The sequence below is a fragment of the Cryptomeria japonica genome, chromosome 4 (assembly GCF_030272615.1).
Source record: "Cryptomeria japonica chromosome 4, Sugi_1.0, whole genome shotgun sequence".
Taxonomy (NCBI): domain Eukaryota; kingdom Viridiplantae; phylum Streptophyta; class Pinopsida; order Cupressales; family Cupressaceae; genus Cryptomeria; species Cryptomeria japonica.
The window spans coordinates 540,485,305-540,493,332 of NC_081408.1; the positions used below are offsets into that span (position 1 = coordinate 540,485,305).

Sequence of the window (8,028 nt, forward strand, 5' to 3'; positions counted from 1 at the left end):
CCCATGAGACATTAACTAGGAAAAACACATTTTTTTTTAAACAACAATGCACAACAATAATAGAATTGTGGTGCCATCATGTGCAAGACTACTAATTATGATGCCACTATTGCCAAGCAACGTTGTACAAGAAAAAGCCTTCGAAACAACCAATCACACCCTAAAATATAAGGGATGCAATAGACATAACAAGGGTCACAAACACAATGTTTGCCCCTTGCGAGACTCAACAAGACTAGGAGAATGAGCTCACTAAGCCAAGGTGCAATAATGAGACACTTCATGTGATGAAACATATCCCAATACAAAGGATGACATAAATTTTCAATGATGGTGCATATGAACATGACATAGAATTTAAGAGACTTATAAGACCATGGTGAATAGATTTTGTTCTCAAAGTTTTCTCATCTGAAGTACAAAAAAACTCACCATCCAATGCATGGAGGGACTATAATGTTCTTGGGGGACCGCAACACCCGTGGAGGACTAGACTAGCACCTAGGTGGGACACTAGCACCCTAGGTTAAGATGTCCTAGATTGGCACATGTGTACTATTTTTAGTTTTAGAGTCCTGAACTAGAGATGTAGTATTTCCTAGCACCATAGTCAAATTTTGGTGCTAGAGTCTTGGATAGTGAGTGCTTAATCCCAAGGTAGGTTTTGGTCACATAGATATTCCAATCACCATGGGACTACCTAGGGGAGCCTATAACAAAAATTAAACTTTGAAGCACCAAAAATGACATGGATTTCCTAGAGGTATGCATGCTTGAATCCACCATCTGAAATCACTAAAAAGATTACCAGAGACATGGATGTTTGACTCCAATGTCAAGAAATGGAAATATGATACAATAAATTGGTACCACGTAAGTAACACATTACAATCCATCCATATGAGGAGGTCCAATTAATTCAATTACTAATATACAATGAGGACTCAAATTTCATTCGATGAACTTTACATTATTTAAACAAAAGGAACTAAAACATGATTTAAAGTCTATAACCATATTGGTACCATGTTTGAACTCTATCCACGAACCTTCAATCACCAATGGTGGTTTCCATACCACCCAACTATGTGAAACCCTTAGGTTCACCCCACCATGCTGGGATATGATCACTTTTTTATTTACACTTTTCACCATATCTTAACAACTTTACTTTTACCATTACCATTTACCTCACATTATTTTTTCCTTTTGTTGTGTTAATTAGTATTTTGAATTTTGAATTTTTGTTTGATTCTATCAAATTCTTTTTGATATTAGAAACCCTTGTATGATATTTTTACTCCAAGCGCTTCTAGGGAAAGAGCACTAATAGCCGTTATATAGCTAACTTTGTGCACCTATAGATCCTAAACGGTACATTGGATTTTGATGATTTTTTTTTTGCTTATCTTCGTATGCAACTTAGCTGCTTATAGCTATTGGTTTGGCTTCTGGATAGTAAAGATGAACACTAAGGGATCCATAATGAACACACAAGTCAAAAAATGGTCATTTAGAAGTGTCGCCCAATATCTACTTAAAGATTCCCCAATAACCGTGCACTACAACCACATCAAAAATTGCCAATACTTATGCACAAGTGCCCCAGTAGTTGAGTGCTATGGATATCAATGAACAATTCCTCCAATTAAAATCTGCAAATACGTACAAGTGGGAGTCTATTGGTGAACGTAAAATTTATTAATGAGATTTTATTAATCATATTTTTTATTTCTTTAAAACTAATAATTGAGAGGTTGGGTGATCATTGGAACATGGTCTGATAACATGAACAACATTATTTTAAATATAACGAGTAAGAAAATAAAATATAAACCTTTAACTGCTGTTGTTATTGGATGAAAACAATTTAAATCATAAGAAACCCTGTGTGACGCTCTTCATGATTGAAGATTTAAGAAGAGGTATTTTGTGATTAAATTTTTCTTGACGGAGCATGCGATGAATAAAAATTAACTTTTTGTTCTCCAGAAATCGAGAACTTCATTTAAATGGTCCCGGCGGGGCTCGAACCCGCGACCTTCGGCTGTCTCATTTGATGATGATGATCATAAGACCAACGCTCTAACCAACTGAGCTACGGGACCTTGTTAAATTTGTAATCCTGTCATAATAATTCTTTCAAATATATATTATATATTAATATATTTAAAATTCGCAAATTTATGTTTTTGTTTTTATTCATTTTGTAGAATTTAAAAAAAAAATCCATTAGAGCATAAATTTTATTTTTATATCTTAATAACTTTATTTTTGATAAATAAGATATATTTTTTTATATTAGGGAAGCATGCCAGTAGCTATTATAGCTAACTTTACGCATCCACATTTCTATACGGTATATCAGATTTTGATGATTTTTATTTTTTTTTCTCTACATGCAATTTAATTGCTTATAGCTATTGCTCTGGGTTCTGGGTAATAACAATGCATGTTGTGGGATTTGATATGCACGCAAAGGTCAAAAAGTACACATTTCAAAGTGTTGTCCAATACCTACTTAAAGATGCCCCAATAATTGTGCACTTAAAATTGCCAATGCTTATGCACAAATGCCCCAATAGTCGTGTGTTATGGGTATCGATAATGGTGCACAAATCGGCCAGTTACGGTCCCAAAATGCTAAAAATGGGCAGCTATTGGTACATGTGAAATTTATTAATGAGCTTTTAGTTTAGTTTTTTTGGTTTCTTTAAAGTTACTAATTGAGGGGTTGGGTGTGCAAGGAGTGAACAATTATTGGAACATGGAAGGTAATTGGTCCTCTTCCCCTAAATCAAATTATGATATTGCTATAAGACTTCAAATGTGTAGTCTTTGAGTCATACTCATCGATCCATGTTTCATGAGTAGTGTGGTTCACAAGAACCCATCTATCATGACAATGAATGGTACACTTAGCATTCATGCACCTAGGTGATGCTCACAAAGGTGAAGCATTGGACTTTCCCAAGAGGTCACCAATCTCAATACTACTTCAACTCAAGCATACCTAACCATGGAATTTCCCCCACGATTAAGTCCACTTAACTTGCTACCCTATTTGCAAAACATATTATGTCTTATGAACCATTCATTATAGAGCCCCTTTAGCTCATCAATTGATAAGTGGGAGATGTTTTTCACAGCAAGTCAAGTCATGATATATAATTCAACTGTCCAATTTCTCGGTCAATTCTCATTGATCCATGTTTCATGAGTAGTGGTTCACAAAAACCTATCTCTCCTCTTGATGAGAATGAATGGTACACTTAGCACTCATTGATCTAGGTGATGCTCACATAAGTGAAGCATTGGGCCTTCCCAAAAGGTCATTGATCTTAGTTCTACTCCAATTCAACCACACTTAACCATGGAGTTTCTCCAAGGTTAAGCCCACTTAGCTTGCTATCCCATTTGCAAAACCTTCAGCAAGTTTTGTGCATTATGAAACATTTATTCTAGAGTTTATTGCGTTCTTGAAAGAGAGGTCACAAGTTCAAATCTCACGAGGGGTAAGATATGTACACCCATTTATTCTAGAGTTTATTGTGTTCTTGAAAGAGAGGTGACAAGTTCAAATCTCACAAGGGGTAAGATATGTACACCTCGTTTGTAATATAGTTAGATGCTTCCTACAAAGAATAGGAGTAGTCTCATATTATTATAAATCAATATAAAGACTACCCACATTGTGAATTATTAAAAAATATTTTTTCTTTCTTACCATTTGTCTCATAGTTAAATTTTTTTATATTTTATTACATAAGTAACTTTTTATTTTAAGATTTGTTAATGAGTGGACGGAGCAACCATTAAACCAAACAGAACTCTCATATGAAGTAATCCTCCTCAAACCAGAAGATACAGACATGCAATGAACAAAAGTTAACTTATTTTTCTACGTCAGATATCTCCCAAAAACCAGAAGATACAGTCGTCACGCAATTAATAAAAAAATAAAATTATGTTCTTCAAACAAAATGCAGATATGAACAAATGTTGACGCTTATGGTCCCGGCGGGGCTCGAACCCGCGACCTTCGGCTACCTCACTTACAGGTGCTAATCATAAGACCAACGCTCTAACCAACTGAGCTACGGGACCCTGATGTATATATAGTTTTGTTATTATTATTCTTTCCAGTACATATGTTTAGAGTTAAACAAATTAAAAATGTTTCCATTAGTTTATTAATGATAATTTTTAACTGAAAATAAACCTTTTTATTATTATTTATAGATTTTTAAAAAATATTATATATTATTTATTAAAATTAATTTAAATATTATATAATATAATAATTATTTATTATTTTTTGTGTGTGAGATCTAAAATAGTTACATATTGTTTGACCATTAAATATTTTAATATTTAAATAAAATAATTTACTACTTAAAAATGTATGATGCTTCATTTTCAAAAGTATATTGTATGTGTTTGCTAGAATAAATTTTGGACTACACAATCAAGTGGTTTGCTTAAGTGGATAATTACATTTTCGAGCAAGAGAATTAATTGGTTCGATGGTGAAAGGAAATTTCAATTATTTTAAAATGAAATTAATATATATACATCTATAATGTTGGGAGATATCATTCTGGAGCTATTTTATTTACTTAAAAATAATATTTTTTTTGTGTATTATCTTTTTAAAATATTATATTTGTTGTTTTTGATATCAATAAGCAACAAAAACAAGGGTGTTGGCCCTATACACTAACAACCCACATGCAACCTTAACAACAACAACACTTTAGCAGTAAACTAATAGAAACATACTAAAAGTAATTGAATGGTATTTAGAGTCTTAGCAACAAATATAAAATGAATCAGAGTTTTAGAACTAGCACATCGAGACCAAAAAAAGACCATAAAAAACTAGCCTAAAAAGACTACTTGAGCACATTGCTCCAATCTTCAATAAGGAACTTAAACAGTTCTTTGTAGTTTCCTTCAGTTTTTGCGTCCTTTCCAAGAACCTTCTTCTGCATCAAGCACATTGAGGTAGTTGAACTATGCATCACGTGCACACTGATCTTGGAGATACCATCTTTTGTTCCAACTCTTTCACCTTCTTTTTTATTGCATCAAAATATTCCACCATAGACCTGCACGTGGCATAATTACTCACACTATCTCCTTTGTTCTCCACCTCCTCTGGCATTGCATCTTGGGTAAGGTCTGTTACTTTGGTCTGAACCCTCATTGGTAGATTTAGTCAATTTGCTAGCTTCCCAAGTGTCGTTTTTAGTCTCCTCAACATCCCTCGCTTCTTTATTCTCAGCAAAGTCCTCCTCCTCATAATATTCATCATACCCCACGAGCGGCCCACCAGTCTGTTTGAGCACCTACAACTAGCAGTAACACTTTTACCAGGACATCCTCCCCAACCTCCATTTCAACCTTATATTTGTTGTTAAATATTAAGAGTTTGACATGTAAATGACTATGAAATTTAAGTTAAAAAGTAAGTGTTTTTTTGTAAACACACTTATTACTAAAGAAAGAATCAAATTCTCTAAATTTTCTTGCTATGATCTCATTGGTGATTAAAATTAATTTAGAAATATAGTTAGGAGAACATCACAAGCTTACAAAGAAACACATCAACAAAGATATCACCAATATTACAACCAATATAACATCAAATATCTAAAAATCTCCAAGTAATCAACCAGACAACACACTTTTGACTAAGGAACACAATGTAGAAGATAGCCATGTCACTCTTCAACAATTATTTACCTCCATGCAAATAAAATAAATTACCATGATAAAATCACATTAATGGAAATCCCATAATCAAAATTGAATATCATAGAAAAATTTAAAAAATGATCCATATTTATGTTTGTATTTCCAAAACCGAACATTAGTAAAACAGAGTAGTTCAATAACCTAAATCCTAGTCAAGGTATCCCAAAAGTGAATGCCATCTCAACTAAATAATTATGCTAAAAAGGGAACAAACCATTATATGAATAACATAAAATCACAAAGTAAAGACGTCTAGTTCAAAACTATGTTAACACCTTTTATTTCTTTTATTTTTCATCAAGTTTATCAATGAAGACTTCAACATTTATCTTAGGTAATGTGAACTTATAAGACACAAATTCTTAAAGCTACAAATTTAGATGATATCTAAAAGTTACACCAAAATAAGTAAGCAAGCATCATCACCCTCCTCATCAAAAGAACTACTATCAAGCAAGAATCCCCCAACTAAAATTACATCATGATCAACCATCTTTCCTTTATCAACAATAATCTCATGGACCTATTTAGGTGATCCCACATTAAATTTAATGTCCCACTTGTGGGACATCCTAATTTTTCTCTTGAAATGATGTATTTTTTAAGAAAATTGCATGATTAAAAGCCTACAAGGACTCTATTGAAAGGTTTTTGATTGAATGGGATGAGTTAAAACTCCACTAAATATGCATTTTAGGCTTAAATAAAAACCTCAATGGAGTTTTTTATAATTGTCAAAATTTTGACAAAAAATAATTTTTCTTTACCTTTTGGGGGATCAAATAAAATCACTTGTAAATGTCATTTTATAAGTATGTAGCCCTTAGCATTAACATTCCAAAAATCACAAGTGTTGTCAAATAGGAAAAATCTTCTCTTACACTAGGGGCTTCTTTAACACCTCGATTGTGTATGATTAGCTCATATCCCACACACCACCTCTCATGCCCAAGAAGTATAACCCTTCCTTACTCTCCCAAAAATCTCCCTTGGGCCTAAGCCTAAAAATCTCAAAGTCACTATGGAAGAGAAAATTGACCCTCCTTTGAGGGTAAAATTCTTATACCTCTACCCCCACTAAGGAGGTAACCACGAAAAGGATCATTTCTCTCCCTCCCAAATATCTTATGACAAAAGAAAATGTGTGGCTTTACTCAACCACTCTAGCCCTTGTCCCTCCCCACTCAACCCCCTTCAAGCATAATATTCGTTCCCTAAGTACAAGAGTAAAAAACAATACACAACAAAAAGCTAACCCCTCATGGTAGCACTCAACTAGTCTTTACCATTGTTAAAAGTATTCATTTGGTGATTACCCCCACCCATGCTTTTGACTCTCAAATAGGCTCCTAAAAAAGTTCTTAAACCCACTAAGTTATTCCCATGAAACCCATTGTCAACCCCCCTCGCGCATACCAAGAAATTTAGTAATAAAACCATGTGTAGCTCTTGTTCTAGTTCAAAGGTCATGGTTGAGAGACTCTAGGAAAGTCTAATTTTTCATAATAATGTGATGAAATGGTAGTTTTCCTAGATGCATGTGGCCAAACTCAAGATTCAACAAATGAAAAAAGACCTCTATAAACAATATTTTTAATGTGTAACTAAAATCTTGCATTCAAAATTGGAGAAGAGCAAAAGACAAAATATGGAAGAAGATGATCTACTAACAAAACTAGAGACAAGAGGATGGAGAAAAAATAAAATACAAAGAGATCGAGGAGACTCCCCAAGAGATGTCCTTTGTTGACATAATCAACTTTCTTAATGAGTGGCAAACCATTAGTGGTCTAAAAACATATTGTTGAGTAGCAGTTTTCTTTGTTTTAGTTCTCTGCTAGTATTTTGTAATTGATATTGCTTATTTATTTTCTTTTCAATAGTTTCCATTTTATTTTATTGGTTTCTAATATTGTTTAGTATCACCCCTCATGAGACTCTTTTCTCTAGCCTTCATGGCCTCTCTTTGTAATGGGTATGTGCCCTTTGTCATGTAACATGATGTATATATATTAAAAACATTTTAAAAACACATGTTTTGAATGAAAGTCTATCACACAAAATAATAGCATCTATATATAGTAAACATTAGAGTTAGTAATGCAATTTCAAGGAATTATAAAAGTGTTATTTTATGAAAGTAATACATAGAAAACCTCAAAAATAATTAGTTTACATCATCCTTAGATTATTGACTAGTTGTTTTGATATAATTGACACAAATTAAAAATACTAAAACATGTTGATTTTGAGTGTCCCACTAAGACC

At 33.0% G+C, this 8,028-nt stretch overlaps 2 non-coding genes across 2 annotated transcripts; both read right to left on the minus strand.

Moving 5' to 3' along the window:
- Positions 1-2,013: 2,013 nt before the first annotated feature.
- TRNAI-UAU (transfer RNA isoleucine (anticodon UAU)) lies at positions 2,014-2,108 on the minus strand. The gene is made up of 2 exons: positions 2,071-2,108; positions 2,014-2,049 (listed from the first exon to the last, which is right to left on the minus strand). It is a non-coding gene; the product is annotated as a tRNA-Ile (tRNA).
- A 1,904-nt stretch (positions 2,109-4,012) lies between these two features.
- TRNAI-UAU (transfer RNA isoleucine (anticodon UAU)) lies at positions 4,013-4,107 on the minus strand. The gene is made up of 2 exons: positions 4,070-4,107; positions 4,013-4,048 (listed from the first exon to the last, which is right to left on the minus strand). It is a non-coding gene; the product is annotated as a tRNA-Ile (tRNA).
- Positions 4,108-8,028: the final 3,921 nt, after the last annotated feature.